This window comes from Hyla sarda, unplaced genomic scaffold (assembly GCF_029499605.1).
Source record: "Hyla sarda isolate aHylSar1 unplaced genomic scaffold, aHylSar1.hap1 scaffold_1134, whole genome shotgun sequence".
NCBI classification, from domain to species: Eukaryota; Metazoa; Chordata; class Amphibia; order Anura; family Hylidae; genus Hyla; species Hyla sarda.
Window position 1 is genome coordinate 45,720 of NW_026607755.1, and position 13,899 is coordinate 59,618.

The 13,899-nt window shown below is 45.3% G+C and overlaps 5 non-coding genes and 1 pseudogene across 5 annotated transcripts; all 6 read left to right on the plus strand.

Moving 5' to 3' along the window:
- On the plus strand, positions 1-191 carry LOC130301737 (U2 spliceosomal RNA). Its single transcript, XR_008852090.1, has one exon. It is a non-coding gene; the product is annotated as a U2 spliceosomal RNA (small nuclear RNA).
- A 2,101-nt stretch (positions 192-2,292) lies between these two features.
- LOC130301738 (U2 spliceosomal RNA) lies at positions 2,293-2,483 on the plus strand. Its single transcript, XR_008852091.1, has one exon. It is a non-coding gene; the product is annotated as a U2 spliceosomal RNA (small nuclear RNA).
- A 2,096-nt stretch (positions 2,484-4,579) lies between these two features.
- LOC130301739 (U2 spliceosomal RNA) lies at positions 4,580-4,770 on the plus strand. The gene has a single exon (XR_008852092.1). It is a non-coding gene; the product is annotated as a U2 spliceosomal RNA (small nuclear RNA).
- Positions 4,771-6,864: 2,094 nt separating this feature from the next.
- LOC130301768 (U2 spliceosomal RNA) lies at positions 6,865-7,001 on the plus strand (annotated as a pseudogene).
- Positions 7,002-8,436: 1,435 nt separating this feature from the next.
- Positions 8,437-8,621, plus strand: LOC130301764 (U2 spliceosomal RNA). The gene has a single exon (XR_008852117.1). It is a non-coding gene; the product is annotated as a U2 spliceosomal RNA (small nuclear RNA).
- Positions 8,622-10,721: 2,100 nt separating this feature from the next.
- Positions 10,722-10,912, plus strand: LOC130301740 (U2 spliceosomal RNA). The gene has a single exon (XR_008852093.1). It is a non-coding gene; the product is annotated as a U2 spliceosomal RNA (small nuclear RNA).
- The last annotated feature ends 2,987 nt before the right edge of the window (positions 10,913-13,899 follow it).

Sequence of the window (13,899 nt, forward strand, 5' to 3'; positions counted from 1 at the left end):
ATCGCTTCTCGGCCTTTTGGCTAAGATCAAGTGTAGTATCTGTTCTTATCAGTTTAATATCTGATACGTCCCCTATCTGGGGACCATATATTAAATGGATTTTTGAGAACGGGGGCCGATTTCGAAGCTTGCTTCCGTCGCCCTATGCATTGACCCGATATGGCAGTATCTTCGGGTACAGTGCACCACCCCCTTACAGGGTTAAAAAGAAAGATTCTTACTTTCATTGCTACCTGCTTGCTGGCTAGCCAGCTAGCCAGCCCTGTGGGCCTTGCTGCTGCTGCAGCCAAAAAACAAAAGGTGGTGCTGCTGCTGCTTCTGCTGCTTCTGCTTCTGCTTGTGTCTGGCCCCTGTTGGAGCGTCCAGGCACAGGACTTCTGCTGCTGCTGACTAAATGGCCTCCTTAATTGGATCATTTGAGTAGCCAGCACACCTGTGCAGGTAGGGCATGACATGATAGGCAGCTGCCTTGATAGCGGGTGGGTGCTGAATGTTCCTAATTGACAAAATAAGATTAATGCTTATGAAGAAATATAAAATCTCATCCCTTCCCCAATATCGCGCCACACCCCTACCCCTTAATTCCCTGGTTGAACGTGATGGACATATGTCTTTTTTCGACCGTACTAACTATGTAACTATGTAACATAACATGGGGGGGGGTGGGGGGGGGGGGTCTCCTGGCTGTTCACACAGGTGTGTCATTGCTGTACATTGACCATGCATTGCTTCTGTGGTATTGCAAAGGCAAAGACAAATGCTTCCAGCCATCCATTGCACTAATGGATTGGTCATCAGCTGGCTGTCTATGTCCCGCATCAATATAGACCAAAGTACAGAGGGTTAGGCTATGCTATTGTGCACCTACCTGATGCATCAGAAGGTGCGAGGCCCTTGCTAAATTCTGTGCACAGACTTTGAGATCTATGCTTTAGACTGTATCTAAACCTGCTCCAACATGGACTGACATTCTGGCCTACTTTCAGCCGATGCGACTTGTCTGTCGCTGAACAGTCGCTTTTTATGTATTCAGCACCTATGTATAATGTTGTAAAAATGCTCTAGAAGCTAAAGTCGCAGAAATGTCACACATATTTGGCCTGCAACTTTCTGTGCGACAAATTCAGACAGGAAAAATCAGTATAAATCCTTAGAAAATTATCCCCCAGTGTCTCCATCTGCTGGCGGTATTGAATAAGCATTGCTGCACTGATGGGGTATGCATTAGACGAAAAAAAAGAAGAAAAAGAAGAATAATACGCCCAGAAAAGAGGCGAAAAGGAGAAAAACGTAAAAAAACGTGAAAAAAAAGTAAGAGGAAGAGAAGGGAAAAAAAGGTGGAAATGGGTTTAAAAGTGATTTCGGCGGAGAAATATATATATATATATATATATATATATATATATATATATATATATATGCGCACACACACACATAGATATAAACGTATTCTCCGTTGAGATATTGCAGCCGCTGCTGTGTCCAGGCCCAGGAGCCTTAGCACTGTGCTGTGATGTCACTCAATACCACTGACATCACTAGGTGTAAACAACATCTCTCCTTTGCTGTGTATGTGACTATGGAGCTGTTTGGTGATGTCGTCTATTACGGCCTTCATAGAAGCAACAGGAGATTGTTGCATCCATCTTGAACCCTCAGAACTACAGTGCTATGATGTCACTCACTTCCACAGGCCTTGCAGAGTGTAAACAACAACAACCCAGCTTTGTTGTGTATGTAACCAAAGGGATTTGTGATGTCACCTAGAACCTTCACAGCAGCGACAGCTTTATGAGGAGCATCAGCACTGCTCTGCCTGAGCAGAACCATCACCGCCATAGGTTGTCAAATAACCCGGATTTAACCCACACAGGTAAGTCCAATGGGGTGCAGGCATGTCCTCTATGCTTACAGCTTCCCGTGGGTGTTGGTTTGATACCGTTTGGGGACAGCCAAGGAGGCATCTGCAGGCAACAAAGGTAGGTGTGTGCTTGTGTGTGTGTTTCCTATGCAGATCCTAAGCCCAGTGTCACATGCAAGTAGGAGGAGTAAGAAGGGTTCCTGGCAAATCCGGGTTATGGATTGCATTTAAAAAGGCCCCGTGGGAGTGCAATGGGCCCCTGTCTTGCTGCTTAGCAATAATGGTATGGGTTTAGGTTCTGCTGTGTGTACTGGTGGTTGACTGCCCCCCAGCCCAGAGTGTGCATGGAAAATTGTCTGGCAGCCTCCCTGACAGCAAGCAGTGATAGTGCCCATGAAGGGGACCTTGTTGGGCCCGCCCCTTTCACGGTTATCGCTTCTCGGCCTTTTGGCTAAGATCAAGTGTAGTATCTGTTCTTATCAGTTTAATATCTGATACGTCCCCTATCTGGGGACCATATATTAAATGGATTTTTGAGAACGGGGGCCGATTTCGAAGCTTGCTTCCGTCGCCCTATGCATTGACCCGATATGGCAGTATCTTCGGGTACAGTGCACCACCCCCTTACAGGGTTAAAAAGAAAGATTCCTACTTTCATTGCTACCTGCTTGCTGGCTAGCCAGCTAGCCAGCCCTGTGGGCCTTGCTGCTGCTGCAGCCAAAAAACAAAAGGTGGTGCTGCTGCTGCTTCTGCTGCTTCTGCTTCTGCTTGTGTCTGGCCCCTGTTGGAGCGTCCAGGCACAGGACTTCTGCTGCTGCTGACTAAATGGCCTCCTTAATTGGATCATTTGAGTAGCCAGCACACCTGTGCAGGTAGGGCATGACATGATAGGCAGCTGCCTTGATAGCGGGTGGGTGCTGAATGTTCCTAATTGACAAAATAAGATTAATGCTTATGAAGAAATATAAAATCTCATCCCTTCCCCAATATCGCGCCACACCCCTACCCCTTAATTCCCTGGTTGAACGTGATGGACATATGTCTTTTTTCGACCGTACTAACTATGTAACTATGTAACATAACATGGGGGGGGGGGGGGGGGGGGGTCTCCTGGCTGTTCACACAGGTGTGTCATTGCTGTACATTGACCATGCATTGCTTCTGTGGTATTGCAAAGGCAAAGACAAATGCTTCCGGCCATCCATTGCACTAATGGATTGGTCATCAGCTGGCTGTCTATGTCCCGCATCAATATAGACCAAAGTACAGAGGGTTAGGCTATGCTATTGTGCACCTACCTGATGCATCAGAAGGTGCGAGGCCCTTGCTAAATTCTGTGCACAGACTTTGAGATCTATGCTTTAGACTGTATCTAAACCTGCTCCAACATGGACTGACATTCTGGCCTACTTTCAGCCGATGCGACTTGTCTGTTGCTGAACAGTCGCTTTTTATGTATTCAGCACCTATGTATAATGTTGTAAAAATGCTCTAGAAGCTAAAGTCGCAGAAATGTCACACATATTTGGCCTGCAACTTTCTGTGCGACAAATTCAGACAGGAAAAATCAGTATAAATCCTTAGAAAATTATCCCCCAGTGTCTCCATCTGCTGGCGGTATTGAATAAGCATTGCTGCACTGATGGGGTATGCATTAGACGAAAAAAAAGAAGAAAAAGAAGAATAATACGCCCAGAAAAGAGGCGAAAAGGAGAAAAACGTAAAAAAACGTGAAAAAAAAGTAAGAGGAAGAGAAGGGAAAAAAAGGTGGAAATGGGTTTAAAAGTGATTTCGGCGGAGAAATATATATATATATATATATATATATATATATATATATATATATGCGCACACACACACATAGATATAAACGTATTCTCCGTTGAGATATTGCAGCCGCTGCTGTGTCCAGGCCCAGGAGCCTTAGCACTGTGCTGTGATGTCACTCAATACCACTGACATCACTAGGTGTAAACAACATCTCTCCTTTGCTGTGTATGTGACTATGGAGCTGTTTGGTGATGTCGTCTATTACGGCCTTCATAGAAGCAACAGGAGATTGTTGCATCCATCTTGAACCCTCAGAACTACAGTGCTATGATGTCACTCACTTCCACAGGCCTTGCAGAGTGTAAACAACAACAACCCAGCTTTGTTGTGTATGTAACCAAAGGGATTTGTGATGTCACCTAGAACCTTCACAGCAGCGACAGCTTTATGAGGAGCATCAGCACTGCTCTGCCTGAGCAGAACCATCACCGCCATAGGTTGTCAAATAACCCGGATTTAACCCACACAGGTAAGTCCAATGGGGTGCAGGCATGTCCTCTATGCTTACAGCTTCCCGTGGGTGTTGGTTTGATACCGTTTGGGGACAGCCAAGGAGGCATCTGCAGGCAACAAAGGTAGGTGTGTGCTTGTGTGTGTGTTTCCTATGCAGATCCTAAGCCCAGTGTCACATGCAAGTAGGAGGAGTAAGAAGGGTTCCTGGCAAATCCGGGTTATGGATTGCATTTAAAAAGGCCCCGTGGGAGTGCAATGGGCCCCTGTCTTGCTGCTTAGCAATAATGGTATGGGTTTAGGTTCTGCTGTGTGTACTGGTGGTTGACTGCCCCCCAGCCCAGAGTGTGCATGGAAAATTGTCTGGCAGCCTCCCTGACAGCAAGCAGTGATAGTGCCCATGAAGGGGACCTTGTTGGGCCCGCCCCTTTCACGGTTATCGCTTCTCGGCCTTTTGGCTAAGATCAAGTGTAGTATCTGTTCTTATCAGTTTAATATCTGATACGTCCCCTATCTGGGGACCATATATTAAATGGATTTTTGAGAACGGGGGCCGATTTCGAAGCTTGCTTCCGTCGCCCTATGCATTGACCCGATATGGCAGTATCTTCGGGTACAGTGCACCACCCCCTTACAGGGTTAAAAAGAAAGATTCCTACTTTCATTGCTACCTGCTTGCTGGCTAGCCAGCTAGCCAGCCCTGTGGGCCTTGCTGCTGCTGCAGCCAAAAAACAAAAGGTGGTGCTGCTGCTGCTTCTGCTGCTTCTGCTTCTGCTTGTGTCTGGCCCCTGTTGGAGCGTCCAGGCACAGGACTTCTGCTGCTGCTGACTAAATGGCCTCCTTAATTGGATCATTTGAGTAGCCAGCACACCTGTGCAGGTAGGGCATGACATGATAGGCAGCTGCCTTGATAGCGGGTGGGTGCTGAATGTTCCTAATTGACAAAATAAGATTAATGCTTATGAAGAAATATAAAATCTCATCCCTTTCCCAATATCGCGCCACACCCCTACCCCTTAATTCCCTGGTTGAACGTGATGGACATATGTCTTTTTTCGACCGTACTAACTATGTAACTATGTAACATAACATGGGGGGGGGGGGGGGGGGGTCTCCTGGCTGTTCACACAGGTGTGTCATTGCTGTACATTGACCATGCATTGCTTCTGTGGTATTGCAAAGGCAAAGACAAATGCTTCCAGCCATCCATTGCACTAATGGATTGGTCATCAGCTGGCTGTCTATGTCCCGCATCAATATAGACCAAAGTACAGAGGGTTAGGCTATGCTATTGTGCACCTACCTGATGCATCAGAAGGTGCGAGGCCCTTGCTAAATTCTGTGCACAGACTTTGAGATCTATGCTTTAGACTGTATCTAAACCTGCTCCAACATGGACTGACATTCTGGCCTACTTTCAGCCGATGCGACTTGTCTGTCGCTGAACAGTCGCTTTTTATGTATTCAGCACCTATGTATAATGTTGTAAAAATGCTCTAGAAGCTAAAGTCGCAGAAATGTCACACATATTTGGCCTGCAACTTTCTGTGCGACAAATTCAGACAGGAAAAATCAGTATAAATCCTTAGAAAATTATCCCCCAGTGTCTCCATCTGCTGGCGGTATTGAATAAGCATTGCTGCACTGATGGGGTATGCATTAGACGAAAAAAAAGAAGAAAAAGAAGAATAATACGCCCAGAAAAGAGGCGAAAAGGAGAAAAACGTAAAAAAACGTGAAAAAAAAGTAAGAGGAAGAGAAGGGAAAAAAAGGTGGAAATGGGTTTAAAAGTGATTTCGGCGGAGAAATATATATATATATATATATATATATATATATATATATATATATGCGCACACACACACATAGATATAAACGTATTCTCCGTTGAGATATTGCAGCCGCTGCTGTGTCCAGGCCCAGGAGCCTTAGCACTGTGCTGTGATGTCACTCAATACCACTGACATCACTAGGTGTAAACAACATCTCTCCTTTGCTGTGTATGTGACTATGGAGCTGTTTGGTGATGTCGTCTATTACGGCCTTCATAGAAGCAACAGGAGATTGTTGCATCCATCTTGAACCCTCAGAACTACAGTGCTATGATGTCACTCACTTCCACAGGCCTTGCAGAGTGTAAACAACAACAACCCAGCTTTGTTGTGTATGTAACCAAAGGGATTTGTGATGTCACCTAGAACCTTCACAGCAGCGACAGCTTTATGAGGAGCATCAGCACTGCTCTGCCTGAGCAGAACCATCACCGCCATAGGTTGTCAAATAACCCGGATTTAACCCACACAGGTAAGTCCAATGGGGTGCAGGCATGTCCTCTATGCTTACAGCTTCCCGTGGGTGTTGGTTTGATACCGTTTGGGGACAGCCAAGGAGGCATCTGCAGGCAACAAAGGTAGGTGTGTGCTTGTGTGTGTGTTTCCTATGCAGATCCTAAGCCCAGTGTCACATGCAAGTAGGAGGAGTAAGAAGGGTTCCTGGCAAATCCGGGTTATGGATTGCATTTAAAAAGGCCCCGTGGGAGTGCAATGGGCCCCTGTCTTGCTGCTTAGCAATAATGGTATGGGTTTAGGTTCTGCTGTGTGTACTGGTGGTTGACTGCCCCCCAGCCCAGAGTGTGCATGGAAAATTGTCTGGCAGCCTCCCTGACAGCAAGCAGTGATAGTGCCCATGAAGGGGACCTTGTTGGGCCCGCCCCTTTCACGGTTATCGCTTCTCGGCCTTTTGGCTAAGATCAAGTGTAGTATCTGCTCACTTGGTCTGGTCAGAGGGTGTCTGGGGTACCCGGCTCCTTGGCCTGGGGGGATCGTCCTTCTTAACGGAGGGACTTCACCCCCCTGCTGCTATTAGGGAGCCGGCTTAGTCCCCAGACAACGGGAGGCGATCACCCTTCACTGCCCACTCTTTGGTGGGGGAGTGTTTTTCTGTCCCTGCCTGGACACGCCTATTGAAGATGGAAGAGATCATGGACACCTCTCAATCTGTTGGAGAGGAGGTTCCTTTTTTTGGGAAGATCAAGAATGGGGTCCGGATCCTGCTGAAAGACCTTGAGAAGAAAAGAAGAGGACTTTCCTTTGTAATGGAGGAAATTCTTTTTGGAGTTTTGGAAATTGCAAAGACACAAATCCTTTCCATGTTGGAATTTCCAAAGAAAGGGTGCTTTGATGTTATTTTGGTTTCCGAAGAGGATTATGATTTATTTTGGAAGAAATTTGAGACAATCAAGTCTGATCCAGTGTGGGAGGGCGTGGAAGTCATTCCCCACTTTCCCAGGAGAGAAAGAATTTTAACGGTGAGGATGTATAGTCCTTACGTCCCTGAGGAGGATATTATAATTCTTTTGACCCAATTTTGTGAGGAAATTGCGCCACTTGGGAAAATTTATAATCAGTATGGAGTCTGGACAACAAAGTGGAGATTTAAAGTAAAGTTCAAGGAAGACGCAGATGGAAGAGTTCTTTATCCCCCTGCCCGTTTTAAAATAGGGGTTATCAATGGAGATATGTTTTTTGCAGGTATGCAGAATTTCTGTAGAAAATGCAAGAAATATGGCCATTTAAAGGAAGAGTGCACCTCAATGTGGTGCCAAAAATGCCAAAAAGAAGGTCATGAAATCGAATCCTGTAGCCAAAAAAGTAAATGTAATTTATGTAACAAAATTGGTCACATGTATGTGAACTGTCCAAAGAGGAAGAAGAAAAGAGAAGAAGAAGTTTCTGAACAAGAGCCAGAAATTAAAAGATCTGTGGTAACCCAAGAGCCAAAAATTGTTGGAAAAGAGATGATAGTAGAAGAAAAGAACATTGGAGAGCATAAGAGTAAAAAGAAAAATGAAGAGCCGGTGAGAGATTTAAGAGGATATTCAGGGTCTTTCCAAACTATTTTGGAGAGAGCTCCAGATGAGGAAAGAGAATTGTTCTTACAGGACCTGGATAATCTATTATCCACCTTTAAAGCCAAGTTGCCTGCAGTAAGAAACAAAGTTTATGATTCTTTTCGCCCTGACGTGGATCGATTTATGGTAACTTATAAAATACCGGCCTGGTTGGCCATCCCAGTAAAAAGGGAAATGGAAAAAGGAAGCTTAACCTATGGTTTAATTGATTACTTGGCAGTTTACGCCCGGAGAAAGGGAATGAATTTGTTATAATTTTGGAATGTTTATTATTTTTATTGTTGTTATAATATTTTATTTCAATTTGTCTTTTTTTAGGAATAAATAAAAGTGTTACCTGATGATGAACAAAACAATCGAGTCCATATAAGATCTTGGAGCTCTGATTGAGTTCTGAGGGCTAACTTAAAAAAAAAATCTGTTCTTATCAGTTTAATATCTGATACGTCCCCTATCTGGGGACCATATATTAAATGGATTTTTGAGAACGGGGGCCGATTTCGAAGCTTGCTTCCGTCGCCCTATGCATTGACCCGATATGGCAGTATCTTCGGGTACAGTGCACCACCCCCTTACAGGGTTAAAAAGAAAGATTCCTACTTTCATTGCTACCTGCTTGCTGGCTAGCCAGCTAGCCAGCCCTGTGGGCCTTGCTGCTGCTGCAGCCAAAAAACAAAAGGTGGTGCTGCTTCTGCTGCTTCTGCTTCTGCTTGTGTCTGGCCCCTGTTGGAGCGTCCAGGCACAGGACTTCTGCTGCTGCTGACTAAATGGCCTCCTTAATTGGATCATTTGAGTAGCCAGCACACCTGTGCAGGTAGGGCATGACATGATAGGCAGCTGCCTTGATAGCGGGTGGGTGCTGAATGTTCCTAATTGACAAAATAAGATTAATGCTTATGAAGAAATATAAAATCTCATCCCTTCCCCAATATCGCGCCACACCCCTACCCCTTAATTCCCTGGTTGAACGTGATGGACATATGTCTTTTTTCGACCGTACTAACTATGTAACTATGTAACATAACATGGGGGGGGGGGGGGGGGGGGGTCTCCTGGCTGTTCACACAGGTGTGTCATTGCTGTACATTGACCATGCATTGCTTCTGTGGTATTGCAAAGGCAAAGACAAATGCTTCCAGCCATCCATTGCACTAATGGATTGGTCATCAGCTGGCTGTCTATGTCCCGCATCAATATAGACCAAAGTACAGAGGGTTAGGCTATGCTATTGTGCACCTACCTGATGCATCAGAAGGTGCGAGGCCCTTGCTAAATTCTGTGCACAGACTTTGAGATCTATGCTTTAGACTGTATCTAAACCTGCTCCAACATGGACTGACATTCTGGCCTACTTTCAGCCGATGCGACTTGTCTGTCGCTGAACAGTCGCTTTTTATGTATTCAGCACCTATGTATAATGTTGTAAAAATGCTCTAGAAGCTAAAGTCGCAGAAATGTCACACATATTTGGCCTGCAACTTTCTGTGCGACAAATTCAGACAGGAAAAATCAGTATAAATCCTTAGAAAATTATCCCCCAGTGTCTCCATCTGCTGGCGGTATTGAATAAGCATTGCTGCACTGATGGGGTATGCATTAGACGAAAAAAAAGAAGAAAAAGAAGAATAATACGCCCAGAAAAGAGGCGAAAAGGAGAAAAACGTAAAAAAACGTGAAAAAAAAGTAAGAGGAAGAGAAGGGAAAAAAAGGTGGAAATGGGTTTAAAAGTGATTTCGGCGGAGAAATATATATATATATATATATATATATATATATATATATATATATATATATATATGCGCACACACACACATAGATATAAACGTATTCTCCGTTGAGATATTGCAGCCGCTGCTGTGTCCAGGCCCAGGAGCCTTAGCACTGTGCTGTGATGTCACTCAATACCACTGACATCACTAGGTGTAAACAACATCTCTCCTTTGCTGTGTATGTGACTATGGAGCTGTTTGGTGATGTCGTCTATTACGGCCTTCATAGAAGCAACAGGAGATTGTTGCATCCATCTTGAACCCTCAGAACTACAGTGCTATGATGTCACTCACTTCCACAGGCCTTGCAGAGTGTAAACAACAACAACCCAGCTTTGTTGTGTATGTAACCAAAGGGATTTGTGATGTCACCTAGAACCTTCACAGCAGCGACAGCTTTATGAGGAGCATCAGCACTGCTCTGCCTGAGCAGAACCATCACCGCCATAGGTTGTCAAATAACCCGGATTTAACCCACACAGGTAAGTCCAATGGGGTGCAGGCATGTCCTCTATGCTTACAGCTTCCCGTGGGTGTTGGTTTGATACCGTTTGGGGACAGCCAAGGAGGCATCTGCAGGCAACAAAGGTAGGTGTGTGCTTGTGTGTGTGTTTCCTATGCAGATCCTAAGCCCAGTGTCACATGCAAGTAGGAGGAGTAAGAAGGGTTCCTGGCAAATCCGGGTTATGGATTGCATTTAAAAAGGCCCCGTGGGAGTGCAATGGGCCCCTGTCTTGCTGCTTAGCAATAATGGTATGGGTTTAGGTTCTGCTGTGTGTACTGGTGGTTGACTGCCCCCCAGCCCAGAGTGTGCATGGAAAATTGTCTGGCAGCCTCCCTGACAGCAAGCAGTGATAGTGCCCATGAAGGGGACCTTGTTGGGCCCGCCCCTTTCACGGTTATCGCTTCTCGGCCTTTTGGCTAAGATCAAGTGTAGTATCTGTTCTTATCAGTTTAATATCTGATACGTCCCCTATCTGGGGACCATATATTAAATGGATTTTTGAGAACGGGGGCCGATTTCGAAGCTTGCTTCCGTCGCCCTATGCATTGACCCGATATGGCAGTATCTTCGGGTACAGTGCACCACCCCCTTACAGGGTTAAAAAGAAAGATTCCTACTTTCATTGCTACCTGCTTGCTGGCTAGCCAGCTAGCCAGCCCTGTGGGCCTTGCTGCTGCTGCAGCCAAAAAACAAAAGGTGGTGCTGCTGCTGCTTCTGCTGCTTCTGCTTCTGCTTGTGTCTGGCCCCTGTTGGAGCGTCCAGGCACAGGACTTCTGCTGCTGCTGACTAAATGGCCTCCTTAATTGGATCATTTGAGTAGCCAGCACACCTGTGCAGGTAGGGCATGACATGATAGGCAGCTGCCTTGATAGCGGGTGGGTGCTGAATGTTCCTAATTGACAAAATAAGATTAATGCTTATGAAGAAATATAAAATCTCATCCCTTCCCCAATATCGCGCCACACCCCTACCCCTTAATTCCCTGGTTGAACGTGATGGACATATGTCTTTTTTCGACCGTACTAACTATGTAACTATGTAACATAACATGGGGGGGGGGGTCTCCTGGCTGTTCACACAGGTGTGTCATTGCTGTACATTGACCATGCATTGCTTCTGTGGTATTGCAAAGGCAAAGACAAATGCTTCCAGCCATCCATTGCACTAATGGATTGGTCATCAGCTGGCTGTCTATGTCCCGCATCAATATAGACCAAAGTACAGAGGGTTAGGCTATGCTATTGTGCACCTACCTGATGCATCAGAAGGTGCGAGGCCCTTGCTAAATTCTGTGCACAGACTTTGAGATCTATGCTTTAGACTGTATCTAAACCTGCTCCAACATGGACTGACATTCTGGCCTACTTTCAGCCGATGCGACTTGTCTGTCGCTGAACAGTCGCTTTTTATGTATTCAGCACCTATGTATAATGTTGTAAAAATGCTCTAGAAGCTAAAGTCGCAGAAATGTCACACATATTTGGCCTGCAACTTTCTGTGCGACAAATTCAGACAGGAAAAATCAGTATAAATCCTTAGAAAATTATCCCCCAGTGTCTCCATCTGCTGGCGGTATTGAATAAGCATTGCTGCACTGATGGGGTATGCATTAGACGAAAAAAAAGAAGAAAAAGAAGAATAATACGCCCAGAAAAGAGGCGAAAAGGAGAAAAACGTAAAAAAACGTGAAAAAAAAGTAAGAGGAAGAGAAGGGAAAAAAAGGTGGAAATGGGTTTAAAAGTGATTTCGGCGGAGAAATATATATATATATATATATATATATATATATATATATATGCGCACACACACACATAGATATAAACGTATTCTCCGTTGAGATATTGCAGCCGCTGCTGTGTCCAGGCCCAGGAGCCTTAGCACTGTGCTGTGATGTCACTCAATACCACTGACATCACTAGGTGTAAACAACATCTCTCCTTTGCTGTGTATGTGACTATGGAGCTGTTTGGTGATGTCGTCTATTACGGCCTTCATAGAAGCAACAGGAGATTGTTGCATCCATCTTGAACCCTCAGAACTACAGTGCTATGATGTCACTCACTTCCACAGGCCTTGCAGAGTGTAAACAACAACAACCCAGCTTTGTTGTGTATGTAACCAAAGGGATTTGTGATGTCACCTAGAACCTTCACAGCAGCGACAGCTTTATGAGGAGCATCAGCACTGCTCTGCCTGAGCAGAACCATCACCGCCATAGGTTGTCAAATAACCCGGATTTAACCCACACAGGTAAGTCCAATGGGGTGCAGGCATGTCCTCTATGCTTACAGCTTCCCGTGGGTGTTGGTTTGATACCGTTTGGGGACAGCCAAGGAGGCATCTGCAGGCAACAAAGGTAGGTGTGTGCTTGTGTGTGTGTTTCCTATGCAGATCCTAAGCCCAGTGTCACATGCAAGTAGGAGGAGTAAGAAGGGTTCCTGGCAAATCCGGGTTATGGATTGCATTTAAAAAGGCCCCGTGGGAGTGCAATGGGCCCCTGTCTTGCTGCTTAGCAATAATGGTATGGGTTTAGGTTCTGCTGTGTGTACTGGTGGTTGACTGCCCCCCAGCCCAGAGTGTGCATGGAAAATTGTCTGGCAGCCTCCCTGACAGCAAGCAGTGATAGTGCCCATGAAGGGGACCTTGTTGGGCCCGCCCCTTTCACGGTTATTTCTTCTCGGCCTTTTGGCTAAGATCTTGTATCTTGTCAAAGGGCTCTGAGTTCGTCGAACCTTCGGCCTTGAGGCATCGGCGGTTTTTTAGCCGTCTTAAGCCTCATGCTGCTATAGGAGGAGGACTTACAAAGAACGGGAAGGCGATCCCCCATGGCGACCCTTAGGTTTGCTGCGCATACTGAAACTCGGATTAAGAACACCTTCCGTATTGAAGTGGATGAGGAGAAAAAGGAGAAGATGACTTTGGAATTTTTTGTCAAGAGAATTATGCTGGATTTATTGCACATTCAGAGAGAAGATGTGTTTTGCCTAAAAGACCCAGGTAAAGGACTTTTCATTCTTACCTTGACTTCCGCATCTGCATGTGACCATATGTTTGAGAAAGTTCGGGAGCTTGCCAATGAGGAGGATATGAAAGGACTTGTTTTCATTGCTCTATATTCTAATGGCGATGTTCCACTGGTGGTTACTATGCACGATCCATACGTGGATATAAGAGACATTGTCTTATTTTTAAACCAATATTGTGCGGAAGTCAAATACTCTCATAAAATAATGAATGCAATGGACTTTTGGACTGGAAAGCATAAGTTTGCTGTTAAGTTCAGAGAAGATGTGAGAGGAATTGGAGGTCTGTGTCGCCCACCTGCAAATTTTTTAATTGGGCGTAAACGTGGCTATTTATTCTACCCTGGGATGCCGTATTATTGCAGGAAATGCCATGAATATGGTCATACACAAGAATCTTGCAAAGAGGAAGTGGTTATTTGCAAAAGATGTGGCCAAAAAGGCCACACCACTTTGGACTGTCAAAATGAGATTCTGTGTAATGTGTGTAAGCAGAAAGGACACGCTTTTAAGGATTGTCCTCAACGCTCCTGGGCCAATATTGTGGCTAC